The sequence below is a fragment of the Mauremys reevesii genome, unplaced genomic scaffold (assembly GCF_016161935.1).
Source record: "Mauremys reevesii isolate NIE-2019 unplaced genomic scaffold, ASM1616193v1 Contig55, whole genome shotgun sequence".
In the NCBI taxonomy this organism is placed as follows: Eukaryota; Metazoa; Chordata; order Testudines; family Geoemydidae; genus Mauremys; species Mauremys reevesii.
Window position 1 is genome coordinate 303759 of NW_024100868.1, and position 16106 is coordinate 319864.

Sequence of the window (16106 nt, forward strand, 5' to 3'; positions counted from 1 at the left end):
GATTATGCCATACTCTATCAAAGAAACTGAGGAACCACCTGATCAGCATCCTATACAGCAAACAGGAAAACATCAAAAAAGAGCTCTCCAACCTGGAGACTCTCATAAATAACCAAACTTCCATACAAACAGACTAAAATAAGACAGGAGATCTACATTACTCACTTCACCTCTCTACAAAGGAAAAAGGACTGTAAGCTGTCTAAACTCCTACCTGCCACATGGGGACACAACAGTGGTACCCCTAACCCACCCAGCAATATCGTCAATCTATCCAACTACACACTCAGCCCAGCAGAAAAGTCTGTCCTATCTCGGGGACTCTCTTTCTGCCCTGCCCTGCCACCCCCACAAACATGATACAGTTCTGCTGTGATCTGGAAGCCTACTTTCGCCGTCTCCGACTCAAAGAATACTTTCAGGACAACACTGAACAGCCCACTGATACATAGTTACCCTCCCACCAACAGCACAAGAAGAAGAACTCCACATGGACTCCTCCTGAGGGTCGAAATGACAGTCTGGACCTATACATTGAATGCTTCAGCCGATGTGCACAGGCAGAAATTGTGGAAAACCAACACCGCTTTCCTCATAACCTAAGTCATGCAGAATGCAATGCCATCCACAGCCTCAGAAACCACCCTGACATTATAATCAAAGAGGCTGATAAAGGAGGTGCTGTTGTCATCATGAACAGGTCTGACTACCAAAAGGAGGCTGCCAGACAACTCTCAAATACCAATTTCTACAGGCCACTTCCCTCAGATCCCACTGAGGAATACACTAAGAAACTGCACCATCTACTCAGGACACTCCCTACACTAACACCGGAACAAATCAACATACCCTTAGAGCCCCGACCAGGGTTATTCTATCTACTACCCAAGATCCACAAACCTGGAAATCCTGGATGCCCCATCATCTCAGGCATTGGCACTCTCACTGAAGGACTGTCTGGATATGTAGACTCTCTACTCAGACCCTATGCCACCAGCACTCCCAGCTATCTCCGTGACACCACTGATTTCCTGAGGAAACTACAATGCATTGGTGACCTTCCAGAAAACACCATCCTAACCACCATGGATGTAGAGGCTCTCTACACAAACATCCCACACACAGATGGAATACAAGCCATCAGGAACAGTATCCCTGATGATGCCACAGCACAACTGGTTGCTGAGCTCTGTGCCTTTATCCTCACACACAACTATTTCAAATTTGATGACAATATATACCTCCAGATCAGTGGCACCACTATGGGCACCTGCATGGCGCCACAATATGCCAACATTTTTATGGCTGACCTGGAACAACGCTTCCTCAGCTCCCGTCCACTCATGCCCCTTCTCTACCTACGCTACATTGATGACATCTTCATCATCTGGACCCATGGGAAGGAGACTCTGGAAAAATTCCACCACAATTTCAACAGCTTCCACTCCACCATCAACCACAGCCTGGACCAATCTACATGGGAGGTCCACTTCCTAGACACCACGGTGCAAATAAGTGATGGTCACGTTAACACGACCACCCTATACCGAAAATCTACGGACTGCTATGCCTACCTTCATGCCTCCAGCTTCAATCCCGGGCACACCACACAATCACACTACAGCCAAGCACTGAGGTACAACCGCATCCGCTCCAACCCCTCAGACAGAGACCAACACCTACAAAATCTTCACCAAGCATTCTCAAAACTACAATACCCACACGAGGAAATAAGGAAACAGATCAACAGAGCCAGACATGTACCCAGAAGCCTCCTACTTCAAGACAAACCCAAGAAAGAAACCAACAGGACTCCACTGGCCATCACATACAGTACCTAGCTAAAACCCCTCCAACGCATCATCAGGGATCTACAACCCATCCTGGACAATGATCCTTCACTTTCACAGGCCATGGGTGGCAGGCCAGTCCTCGCCCACAGACAACCTGCCAACCTGAAGCATATTCTCACCAGTAACTGCACACTGCACCATAGTAACTCTAACTCAGGAACCAATCCATGCCACAAACCTCGATACCAACTCTGCCCACATATCTACACCAGCGACACCATCACAGGACCTAACCGGATCAGCCACACCATCACTGGTTCATTCACCTGCACGTCCACCAATGTAATATACGCCATTTTATGCCAGCAATGCCCCTCTGCTATGTACATCGGTCAAACTGGACAGTCCCTACGAAAAAGGATAAATGGACACAAATCAGATATTAGGAATGGCGATATATAAAAACCTGTAGGAGAACACTTCAGTCTCCCTGGACACACAATAGCAGATTTAAAGGTAGCCATCCTGCAGCAAAAAAACTTCAGGACCAGACTTCAAAGAGAAACTGCTGAGCTTCAGTTCATCTGCAAATTTGACACCATCAGCTCAGGATTAAACAAAGACTGTGACTGGCTAGCCAACTACAAAAGCAGTTTCTCCTCCCTTGGTTTTCACACCTCAACTGCTAGAAGAGGGCCTCATCTGTGGGGTTGCATCTTCCCTATGCTGCCTTGGTGGAAAGTTACGGCAGCGGACATCAAGAACAGAGGGATGAGATAAAGTTGTTGTGAGAAAGTAGGGAACTGCCAGAGGGAGGCAGATGCCAGGTGGCCTAGCTGGGATCGGTTTCAAGGTGATAAACAAGTCCATAAATCAGATGAATTGCATGGGAAATGGAAAATCAGTAAGCAAAAGGCCATGCGTGTGAAAAGCGTGTGTATCAGACAAGGAACCAATCAGCAGCAATGTGATGTTGGTGTGTCTGACGTTTGCTAATATGGAGAAGTCTATATAATATGATGCATTGTACTTAATAAACGATTCAGCTTGCAATCATATTGGTTGTTGTGCTTTATCCGGCCCGCATGCAACGCAACAAATGGTGACCCCGACGTGATGCGATTCACACAGTTTGGATCGTTTGTCATTGCTTGAAAAGAAACGCGGGGGTTACAGCCGCGGCAGGAGGTACTGCGGTAAAGGCAGCCCCTGGACATCCGAGAGAGGCGTGTGTGAGCTCACAGGTGAGCGGCTGTAACAAAAGTATGAGTACCGCTGTATCAGCTGAAGAAAAGATAATACAGAAGTTTTTATTGCACATTATGAACCGACAGGGGGAAAGAATCTCCCCTGATGCACTGACTCACTTATTAAGAAAAGAGGGGGAGCTGGAGAGGCTCCTCCTAACCGCCCTTCGGGCACAGGACGAGGAGGTGCTCTGCTGGAAGCGAGCCCTGGACGGGAAGACGTTGGAGTGCACAGTGCAGGCAGAGGCTCGTGCCGTGGCCCCGGAGGTCGTTTGGACCTACAAGCAAGTAAGTTGTTTTGGCAGGAACCTGGAGAAGGCGTCCTACGCTGGCTGGTCTAAGCCTGGGACAATGCCGAGAAAATCGTTATGCTTCTCCGGTATGAGCAGCAACAGCTGGGTGTTCTGACACAGGATGCACAGATTAAAAGAAGCCAAGGAGGGAAGGAAAAAGAACAGAATGAGTTAACCGAAGACAGCTCATTCTTTTCTGGCCCCAGTCAAGGACACACCACTCACAGCTAAGACTTGGTGGACAGCCAAGGAAAAGGGGGGCTTGACTGGGCCCAAAAAGCTAATGAGAGCTGCAAAACGCTGCCAGGCACTAACGGAATGTGTTAGCTGTCTCTTCTCACAGGTATGGAAGAGCTGCCCAAAGATCCTAGCAGCCCTGCCACTCCTTGGAACCAGGAGACTGACTGCCTGGACCCATGATTCTTACTGCAAAAAGACCCCTTCACATCAGGAGAATTTTCCTACTGATGATTGGCCTATTTTTTTCCTCTCCATTGTGCTTTTAAATAGTAGGAAAAAAGGACAAGGTGACGTGCTGGCTAACCTCTCCCTTGTCCGCTGCAGCCCCCATTGTGTTATTGGATTTTTTTGAAAGAAGCAAAACCACTACAGGATGATGTCCTGGTAATATCCCCCGTAGAAGCTGAACCACGACGGTGGTGGAAAAGAAGAAAAAACACTCACATCATTGACATTGCCAAAGTCCAGAAATTCCTGACTAAAAGGACATTGAGAACTGACCCTGGTGAAGAAACAAAGAATTGTACACTGGCAGGAAGAAATTTGGGACTCCTGCTGAGAAATGTGATATTAATTGGATTTTGGGATTTATTCTACAGGCTGCGCCCTGTGTTTTGGATAAATTTTTTAGCCTGTATTGCCCTCCCTAATTGGATTGTAAATGATATTGCCCTTTTTTATTGTTGGAGCTCCGCTAATCCAAGTACAGGCTGGAGTTGGTGAGTTACATGTCATTTCCGCCATTAGTTTTAGGATTTAGAAGCTACTGGCAGAGATGGTATGGGCTATTACTGAGGCTGGGAAAGCATTGCAGTGGGAGCTAGTACATTTAATATCCTGAATAACCATCTGATGGCCATTCAGAGTGATTTTAAGCACCAGGATGGCCCACTGCCCTTACAGATACATCAGGAGTACCATCTGATCTGGGGTTGTAGAGACATACCTGGACACTGTCTGGGTGGAAGTGTAAATATTTGCAGTGCTCCTCCCCAGCATGGGGACCGGTTAGGGTGGGTGAGGGCTCTCTCATACCGAATCCTGCCGGGTTCATGGGGAGGATGAATGTGGAACTAATTACCCCCTTATTTTTAACCCCAGCTTCCTAGAGTTTAATTGCTTTTTGTTTTTAAAGTTTGAGAAAACTCAGCCAAAAGGTTTGTTGAGTATTCTCAAAGGGGGGAGTTGTAGGTTATTAGGCATAAATTTAGGTAATTTGGGAGGACGGCTTTGGGCCTGTGTGACCCAAAGTACCTTTATGTAAGTGCTTTTGTTAGCCTTATTAGACTTTTGTAAATTTTGTGTTATGTGCTGATTATTGGCAGCTGTAAGACTGCTTGATACTAGATGTAGCCTATATTAAAATAGATAGGCTGAAAGCAGATGTTGTAATTAAAGTTATATCCATGAGAATGTAGCCCCCACGGTGGGAAAGTACAGATAACTGTTTACAGTAGAGACCAGAAGGGTGGGGGCTAGTTAAAAAGCACACCCTCCTAGTTAAATTGATAATGGAACAAGTTTGTGTCCTTGAAAGGGAACGGTTCAGTGGAAAAAAGGATCGGGCCCAGGCGGGCAGGCAACAGACAAAAAGCTTGGAAAGCAGGTTGGAAACTTTTGAGGGTGTAGTGGAGAGAAAAAGTAGTTAAGCACAAGCATGGGGATTTCAAATACTCAGGAGAATATTTGGAATGGTAATTTGAATTGGTAAGTGGTTGTTGGAGAACAAGCGAGTAATTTAAGGCAGAGTAAAAAGTTAACTCTGTGGTTGCTAGAGGGAACAGCAGTTGAATTTTGTAAAGATGCTAAAGAGAAAAGTTTTTGGTGTCTTTGAAATGTTTGTAAATAAATTTAGGCAAAGAAATTAGTTTGTAATTGTTTGGCTATGAATAATTTTGCTAAATTAATTAAAGAATGTATACAGTGCTATGTAATTAGAATTGTATTAGGCTTTAAGGGCACTGTAAGCGGTAATGTTTTTTTTTTTAGTGTTTAAAAGCAGAAGTTAAAAGTAAAGAGCAAGCCAAAAAGCATTTGTATTAATGTTTCCCTGTTTTGCCTAAAATTAATAAGAGTATTTGTATATTTTAAGTAATGATTGATTGCCCAGTAGGGGTAGACCTGTTTTTGTTTTTTAGATAATTAAAGAAAACTAATGCCAGCTGCACAGCATTTAATATACCATGCATTTACTAACAGAGTAAAAATTTAAGTTTTGTGTTTTATGTTCTGTCTTGTGGTGTTTGTTTGTAGCCAGAATTGTTGTGTTTAATATTTTTATGAGATGGTTTGATTTGAAATTAAGCTGAAGGGTTAGATTGAAATGCAGATATTGGGTTCTGTTTAATTTAAAATACAAAGTGTTTGGATACATCAGAAGAAAAATGTGATATGCTAAAGTTTAATATATTTTCTTAAGTAAGAGAGAAATTTTATTGGCCAACTCTTTTATTTTAGAATGGTTATTAAAATTTGCATACCAATAGTTTTGGAAAGCAAGGACATGGTTGTAAGAATTTTGAAGGTATGTGTTGTATAAATTTATTTGATTATTTGCATTTTATGTATGCGTTGCTTTAGCAATTGCAGGATAATATGTATAAGCTTACGCGTGATTATAATCCTTTGTGGGATTGGCTTAATGGCCTTGGCTGGCCCACTTGGGTTATTTTTTTTTTATACGGGAATAATTGCATTGGGAGTTGTGTTTTTTTTTATTTGCTTACCCTGTTTTGTACGCCCTTTGCAATGACGTTTGAAGAGATTTATTGGATTTTTTTTAAGGAAAAGAGGGGGAGATGTGGGGTTGCATCTTCCCTATGCTGCCTTGGTGGAAAGTTATGGCAGCGGACATCAAGAACAGAGGGATGAGATAAAGTTGTTGTGAGAAAGTAGGGAACTGCCAGAGGGAGGCAGATGCCAGGTGGCCTAGCTGGGATCGGTTTCAAGGTGATAAACAAGTCCATAAATCAGATGAATTGCATGGGAAATGGAAAATCAGTAAGCAAAAGGCCATGTGTGTGAAAAGCGTGTGTATCAGACAAGGAACCAATCAGCAGCAATGTGATGTTGGTGTGTCTGACGTTTGCTAATATGGAGAAGTCTATATAATATGATGCATTGTACTTAATAAATGATTCAGCTTGCAATCATATTGGTTGTTGTGCTTTATCCGGCCCGCATGCAACGCAACACTCATCCTCCCTCATTGAATTAACCTCGTTATCTCTAGCCTGCTTCTTGCTTGCATATATATACCTGCCCCTGGAAATTTCCACTACATGCATCTGACGAAGTGGGTATTCACCCACGAAAGCTCATGCTCCAATACGTCTGTTAGTCTATAAGGTGCCACAGGACTCTGCTGCCATTTCAAACAGTTGACAAGAAGGTGTGAGTAACAGTAGGGTGCAATTAGTATTGGGGAAATTAGGTTTAGGTTTTGTAAATACCCAATCACTCCCAGTCTTTATTCAGACTTAATCTGATGGTGTCTGAAACCTGAAGCCTGTGTCAAATGGCTTACTGAAATTCAGGTAGATTACATCTGCTTCATTTCCTTTGGCTAAAATATCAGTTATCTTCTCAAAGATGGAGATCAGGTTGATCTGGCAAGATCTACCTTTTATAAAACAATGTTGTATTTTATCTCAACAACCATTAATCTCTACATCTTTAACTACTTTCTCTTTCAAAATTTGTTCCAAGATCTTGCATATAATTGAGGTCAAACTAACAGGCGTATAGTTTCCCAGCTCACTTTTTTTCCCTTTCTGAAAAATAGGAACTGTATTAGCGGTTCTCCAGTCATAGGGTACAAGCCCCAAGTTCACAGATTCATTAAAAATCTTTGCTACTGGGCTTGCAATTTCATGTGCCAGTTCCTTTAATATTCTTGCATGGAAATTATCCAGGCCCCCCAATTTAGTTCCATTAAACTGTGTGAATTTGACTTCCACCTGGATGTGGTAATTTCTACTTCTATATCCTCGTTCCCATTAGCCAACCTGCCACTACCCCTAAGCTCTCCATTAGCCTTATTAAAAACTAAGGCAAAGTATTTATTTAGGTGTTGGTCCATGCCTAGGCTATCTTTGATCTCCACCCCATCCTCAGTGCTTACTGGTCCCACTTCTTCTTTCCTTGTTTTCTTTTTATTTGTATGGCAATGGAACATTTTACTATTGGTTTTAATTCCCTTTGCAAGGTCCAACTCTGCTTGGCTTTTGGCAGTTCTCACTTTATCCCAACACTTTCTGACCTCCAAGAGATAGCTTTCCTTGCTGATCCCTCCCATCTTCCAATGTTAATAAGTAACTCTGGATGTGACTCCAGGTCAAATGGGTGTGACAGAATGTACCCCTGTAAAGGAACCAGAAGCAGGAGTCAAAGGTTCTGGGGCTGTGTGGAAGTGTCCCAGAGAGCCAGCAGGAAGCTATTGTTTACAGGATCTTTGGGCTGGACCCCAGAGTTGTGGTTGGGCCTGGGTTCCCCTTCCCCCCCCCCCCCCACACACACACACTTGCCGCTGAAGAAGTGGCCAGGCTATGGACTGCCAAGCCGCTGCAAGGAGCGGCTAGACTGTTCCGGAAGGAGTACTCCAGAAGGAGGGAACCCGGATAGTGACATGGCCGGAGGGCTGTGCCATGAAGCAGAGGCAGTGAGACTGGAACTGCAGTGGGTCTGTAGGTAGAGACAAGGATGGAAGAGCCACCACCACCAGAGGGCACACCCACTGATAATTCCTGAAATGGCCAGCAGGAGGTGCCAGTGTGATGAGTGACCCCACGACACCCTTTATTCACATCTTACACACTATTGCAAAAATCTTTGAACAAAAGTATACCTTGTAAAGTATCATTTGAAAACTCATACTTTGCTGATATGTATCATCCTGATAACATGTGTGTGGCAGCCGTTCACGTGAAGTTAAAAAATTCCACTTTATGGTGTTATTAACACATGTTCCAAACTGAGGTTGGCAAACAGGTCTGTCTCAGACAAAGGAATGTGAGCTTTGCTTAAGTTGCATTTAAGCAGTAAACAAAATCATGAAGAATGAAGGGAAACAAAGGAAGCTCAAACAGATGAGAAAAAAGCAACAGGGAATATCCTTTAACATACACTCTTTGTATCTTGCTACTCAGTTGGAAATGTTTTCAAGAGGGGGACTGAAACTATCAAAAGGCGGGACAAACACATCAAGGCGCCCCTCTCTTTCTGCCCATCAGTTCACTGAAACTGAAGGGATAAAGGAAGCAGCTGTTGGACTGAGGGAGGGGGTCTTGACCTCAGAAGTCTGGTAGGTAAGACTGCTGAAAGCATGTGGTGAGAAAACTTTGCTCTGAATTTAAGATATTTTGCTAAGTTAGGTAACAATAATGTTTTATCTTTATTTTTTCTTGTAACACTTTCTGACTTTTTATGCCTCATTACTTGTACTCACTTAAAATCTCTCTTTATAGTTAATAAACTCATTTAATTGTTTTATCTAATCTAGTGTGTTTAAATTCAAGTGTCTTGAAAACTCAATTTGGGATGGTAAGTTGTGTGTATATTATTTCTATTAAAGAAATAACTGACTTAATGTAACTTTTATTGTCCATGATAGGGATGGGCAGAACAGGACATACATTTCTGGGGGGAAATTTAAGACAGAGGGTGTGTTGGGGGTCACCTTGCAGTATAACGAAAGCAGGTGAGAGCCGGATTGTAAATCAAGTGTATCTGGCAGGCTGCAGTTACACACAGACACTCAGGGTGTGGCTTGCATGCTGGAAGGCTGTTTGTGAGAGGCACGAGTGGAACTCCTTCAGCAAGGCATTGTAAGGCACCCAAGATTGCAGGGGAAGGGTGACACAGCTGCTCATTAGTCTAGATTGTACCCTGATATGTCACAATGGGATTGTCATATTGTTGATGACATGGTTTGTAACTGCAATAACATGCTCTTCATCCCTCTTCAGTGCAGAGACAAGGACTTGTCTGTAGGAGAGAGAGAGAGAGAGCCTGGAGCACTAGGCCTGGTGGAAGACCTGAGGCCTGAACCATAGTCAGCAAGGTCAGGCCATGCCAGGAACCAAAATCAGGTCATGTGTTAAAGCATATGCTTACAAGTTTACCATCCAATACATGACCTTGGCAAAGGTATTGCTAGTGTTACCAAAATACAGACATTCCTAAGAAACAACAGATATTGGGTATGTTTCCAAAAGATTAGCCCAAGTACATCCTGACCTAACACAAGATAAGATGGTTTGACTGAAGTGATGAATAGGGATTGTGTTCCTCCTCTACCTTGGTGGGTCCTGCACTTATTTGGCAGATTTGCTCACCTCAGTGATCTGGGTCAACTCCTCCTGTGTCTGATCAGGAGTTGGGAGGTTTGGGGGGAACCCGGGCCCGCCCTCTACTCCGGGTTCCAGCCCAGGGCCCTGTGGATTGCAGCTGTCTATAGTGCTCCTGTAACAGCTGCATGACAGCTACAACTCCCTGAGCTACTTCCCCATGGCCTTCTCCAAACACCTTCTTTATCCTCACCACAGGACCTTCCTCCTGGTGTCTGATAACGTTTGTACTCCTTAGTCACCCAGCAGCCCACACTCTCAGCTACTTGCGCCTCTTGCTCCCAGCTCCTCTCATGCACTTCCTCTCCTCTGGCTCCCCCCTCCCTGACTGGAATGAGCTCCTTTTTAAACCCAGGTGCCCTGACTAGCCTGCCTTGATTGGCTGCAGGTGTTCTAATCAGCCTATCTGCATTAATTTGTTCTAGCAGATTCCTGATTACTCTAGTGCAGCCCCTGATCTGGTCACTCAGGGAACAGAAAACTACTCATCCAGTGACCAGTATATTTGCCCTCTACCAGACTCCTGTACCCCACTGGCCTGGTTCTGTCACAGGATGTTTTGCCCAAGACACCTGGAGCAAGATACAAGAGGCGGTAACAAGCAGATGTCATGAAACACATAAAGGGATACCTAAGTTGTGTTCTATAAATGTCAAGGTACATCCGTGTAACCCTTTGTGTGGTGTAGGGGACAGCAGAGATTCCTGCTGCTGACTGATCTGTTCCTTGCCACAGAGAACTCATGTCTTAGTATACCTGTAACCACAGAGCCAGGGCACTAGTACTGTGCCATGAGGACAATACACATGTCTGAGTGCCTTTGTCACCAAACCGTACCTGTAGTCTTTCTTTACATTGAGGTCTGCTGAATTAGCAAGCTGTGCTATTGTAACCCACAGGCCTAATAGGGAGATATCTCTTTAAGAGCTCTATTGGGGAGTGGGTAGGAGTGGGTTGTGTCTGGGTCATTGTTGCTAGGCAGATGCACAATTAACACTGCACAACCAGAAGTTTCTGGAATTGGGTGTGGTAGTTTTGGGTATACTCATTAGATTCCCTGTTGCTGGGGTCAGACTCCATGAGAGCAAGCAGTCATGGCAGCTGCTTTACAAAAGGCCATGTGCCCTGTGGGGGCTGGGAGAAGCTGTGCCCAGGAGCAGAAAGCAGGCTGTTTTCCCTAAGTCTGAAGCATTTTGCAGAAGCTTAGTGATATTGTTAATCCTCCAACATGCAAGTTCTGGCAGATCCGATACCATGGTGATCGGAGCTCTATAAATATATGTAATAATAAAATAATTATAATATTAATAGTGATAATTTGCAGTATCTCAGAACTTCTATACTATGAAGTGTAGTCATATCTGAACATAGTTTTCAGTAACTGTGTTAGGTGAATTGTGGCTGAATATAGTTTATCTATATGTATGGAGAAGAACAAACATTCAGCATTGTGTTAGCTAACCATCACTAAACCCTTACTATGAGCTCCATGATGAAAGCACAGTCTTTTAATCGATGCAGTTTGTTCTGTTGATTGAATTGAGACAAGTCATGAAGTGACTTACTCCTAACAAGAAGTGCAACAGAATCAGACTCATTGGTCTGATTTTCCAACAAGATGATCTGACCTCCCTCAAAATGAAGATAAAATCAAAGGGTAGGATATTTTTGATCAATTCTTCATTGCTAGAATGTAAATCATGTCTTCGTTCTCCTGCTGTCACTGTTTGAGTTTCCCATGTGAAGTAATGTGAAGAAAAAAACAAAGGCAAAAAAATGTGTTCATGTGACTGGTTGGATCACAGAAAGCCCCTTGGGATCTGGCACCCGATATGCCAAGACTACTTCTACCCCTGCCTTCTCTGCCAGCTCAGGACCCCAGCATCCTGTCTTGCTGAGCCAGACACTCCCGTCTGCTCCAACAAAGACTCAGGGTCTGAATTACTTGCCCCAAAGCTGCAGGTTTACCTGAAAGCAGCTCACAGAAGTGTGCTTGTCTTTAACATTCAGATGCTAAACTCCTAATGGGGTCTAAACCCAAATAAATCCATTTTACCCTGTGTAAAGATTATGCAAGGTAAACTCATAAATTGTTCGCCTTCTATAACACTGATAGAGAGATATGCATGGCTGTTTGCTCCCCCAGGTATTAATACATACTCTGGGTCAATTAATAAGTAAAAAGTGATTTTATTAAATACAGGAAAGTAGGATTTAAGTGGTTCCAAGTATCATAGAATCATAGAATCATAGAATCTCAGGGTTGGAAGGGACCTCAGGAGGTCATCTAGTCCAACCCCCTGCTCAAAGCAGGACCAAACCCAACTAAATCAAGTAGTGACAGAACAAAGTAGGTCACCAAGCAAAATAAAATAAAATGCGCAAATCTATGTCTAATCAAACTGAATACAGATAAGCTCACGCTTAGAGATGCTTCAGTAAGTTTTTTTCCTCAGACTGGACACCTTCCAGGCCTGGGCACAATTCTTTCCCCTGGTAAAGCTCTTGTTCCAGCTCAGGTGGTAGCTAGGGGATTCTTCATGATGGCTCCTCTCCTCACTTTGCTCTGTTCCACCCATTTATATATCTTTTGCATAAGGCAGGAATCCTTTGTCCCTTTGGGTTTCCACCTCCCTTCACTGGAAAAGCACCAGGTTAAAGATGGATTCCAGTTCAGGTGACATGATCACATGTCACTGTAAGACCCCAAGCCTTCATTCCTCCCAGCCTAATTTACAGGAAGACTTGCCTGTAAACAGAGCCATCCAGTCAATTGTCCTGGTTGATGGGAGCCGTTAAGATTCCAGGTTTCGGAGTAGCAACCAAGTTAGTCTGTATCCGCAAAAAGAACAGGAGTACTTGTGGCACCTTAATGACTAACAAATTTATTTGAGCATAAGCTTTCGTGGGCTACAGCCCACTTTATCAGATACATAGAATGGAACATATAGTGAGGAGATATATATATACATACAGAGAACATGAAAAGGTGGGAGTTGCCCAACCAGCTCTAAGAGGCTAATTAATTAAGATGAACTGTGGTCAGCAGGAGAAAAAAATACTTTTGTAGTGATAATCCAGATAGCCCATTTAAGACAGTTTGATAAGATACTTAACATGAGAGAAATAGATTCAATGTGTGTAATGGCTCAGCCGTTCCCAGTCTCTATTTAAGCCTAAATTGATAGTATCTAGTTTGCATATCAATTTAAGTTCAGCAGTTTCTCCTTGGAGTCTGTTTTTGAAGCTTTTCTGTTGCAAAATTGCCACCTTTAAATCTGTTAAATCACTATATGTTCCATTCTATGCATCCGATGAAGTGAGCTGTAGCACACAAAAGCTTATGCTCAAATAAATTTGTTAGTCTCTAAGGGCTAGTCTACACTTACCTGCCGGGTCGACGCGGTGAGTTCGACTTCTCGGAGTTCGAACTATCGCATCTAATCTAGACGCGATAGTTCGAACTCCCCGCGCGCTCCGGTCGACTCCGGTACTCCACAATTGCAAATGGTGGTGGCGGAGTCGACCTTGGAGCCGCGGACTTCAATTCCGCAGCGTCTGGACGGGTGAGTAGTTCGAACTAGGGTACTTCGAATTCAGCTACGCTATTCACGTAGCTGAATTTGCGTACCCTAGTTTGACCCCCCTTCTTAGTGTGGACCTACCCTAAGGTGCCACAAGTACTCCTGTTCTTATTAAGATTCCAAACCACCATTAATGGCCCACACTTTGCATAATTACAATAGGCCCTCAGAGTTATATTTCATATTTCTAGTTTCAGATACAAGAGTGATACCTTTATACAAATAGGATGACTACTCAGTAGACAATAAGCTTTGTAATGATACCTTACAAGAGACCTTTTGCATGAAGCATATTCCAGTTACATTATATTCACTCATTATCAATTTTTTATAAAATCATATAAACTGCAATGTCACAGTTCACTTTCCACTAAGTAAACTAATTGACCTTAAGTATTGCTTTATTCAGGAAATACAGACTTTTCAAAGGACATCGAACAGGAAATGTTTAGCTGTAACTGGTATTGAATAGGTGCAATTATACTGAATTCGTGCATTATCAGTGAGTGCCTACAATTTTTTTCTATTAGATGAGATTTATTGTTATGCAAGTGACTGTTAAGTTGGCTTTCAAAAAGAAATAAAACTGCTCCAGTGAAACCACAGCAGCAACTCAGCGTCTCACACATGCAGACACCCACCTCAACATGTTAACTTCAAAATGTCAGTGGGACCATTTAAAAGTTATAATTGTTAAGCCAGAGCACTTAAAATTAGACACTCACATGGAGTCCAGGCATTCTTACTAAATAGTGAATCTGGCCCTAAATGTTAAATACAAAAATAGATTTGCTACATCATATATTCAGATCATTAGAAATATCATATATTAAATTTAACCACCTCACTAACCCTCACATTCCATAATTAGTGCACAGCTTTGTCAGGAGTCTTTCCCCATTCCCATAAAATCTTTAGTAGGGTTCTCAATCTGTTGAATGAAATCAAGATTATGACCTTGCTTTACACTACCACACAGTACAGTAACTACAAGATCAAAGCTTAAGTAATCAGAACCCTGAAATATTTGGAGAAGCTGCTCTCATATCTCCAGACTTTCAGCTAATAGGGTGTAAAAGTGTTACACTGACCATATTCAAGTACATTTAGGGCTTGATCCCAAGCTCACTGAAGCCCCCTCCCTCCCTTGTGTAGGTTGTGCAAGGTGTGCAGACTGACACTATACTGGAGACACCTTATGGCATTAAGGTAACTCAATTCAGTAAAGTTTAAATCATATTGAATTAGGTTTAATACCTTTTGGGTACATTGTATTAAAAATGTTGCTGTGTCCATGCTTTTGTGGAATTGTATGTAACTGCACCAGGAGCACATGGGTGCTAATGTAATTCCACAGGTCATGAGCCCTTTGTAGCCACGTGGAGAGGTTGCCACATATTAGTTCAAACTGGATTCTCTACAGACCAACAGTCAATGAAAGGATTTATGGATAAATAGCCCTGGTTTTAAACAGGATCCCTGATCCACAAAGGGCCCAAGCCTTAGGGAACCATTGGAAGGACTTGGCCTGCTGACTTCTCCCTGATCCTGGGGCTGGCAGGGGCTAACCTGGCCCTGTGAAACTAAGACCAGCTTGGGCAAGATCTTCAGCTGGTATGATCTGGTGAAGTTTCATTGACTTCAGTGGCTCTATATCAAGTCACACCCGCTAGGAATCCAGCCCTTCATCTCTTATTGTCATTTCAATTCTTGTTAAAAAATACTGAACAAACAGGTTGCTGAAGGAGACTGTGAACATTCCAGAGAATAGCTTCAAACACATTTAGACTGGGACTCTAAACGAGCATCCGTAAAGTGTGCAAACAGGAGGGGAGGAGGGACAGCTCTGTTTTCCCAACATTCAGCACAAAGCTCCCAGATTGGTCCTTTGGTACTGGGAGTAATCTGAATATTGTTGTGGTTTTGATAAAGTAACCAATTATCACATAGTCCAGTTTCCTGGGTGGCAAGATAGACTGGAATTCTCCAGGGGACTGGTCTGTGACTCCATAGTAAGGCAGTTATAATGCTTTAGGAGTTCACACTTGTTACTGGGTTTGTGAAATCTAATTATAGAACACACAGCCAGTTTGGGATCTCTGCCCTGCTCCTTGACAGCCTGCCCTAAGGTTGACACTCATGGTCGTGAGCCACCCCAGGAAGGGAAACAGTGCCAAATTTAAGTACTTCATTTGTTTAAGCACAACTCAAGTTGTAGAGACTCGTGATGTTAGCTCTGCAGGCCTCCAGTTCAACCCATGGACGTAACCATGATTGCAGTTGCTGTAAAATGGAAGCTGATCTGGGATTCACACTGCTGTGAGCCTGAGACATGTGAGACCAGCTTTCTCTGTTCAGGGAAAGTATGTAACCCACTGTTCAGTGTGAATGACATATACCCCTGTGTGCCCAACCCACAGAGCATGTGAGTGTGTTACAGCTGCCAGCTGGGGAGTTATTTCTCTGACTCAGGCTTTTAGCTCTAGACATCCACAGCTCAATCCCCAGTCACCAAGATGGTGATTCTCTTCCTCTCCCATTCCTCTTTTGTCTCTGTATGAGCCTCATTGATTGTATTTTGTTTGAATTTACACTCTAAGCT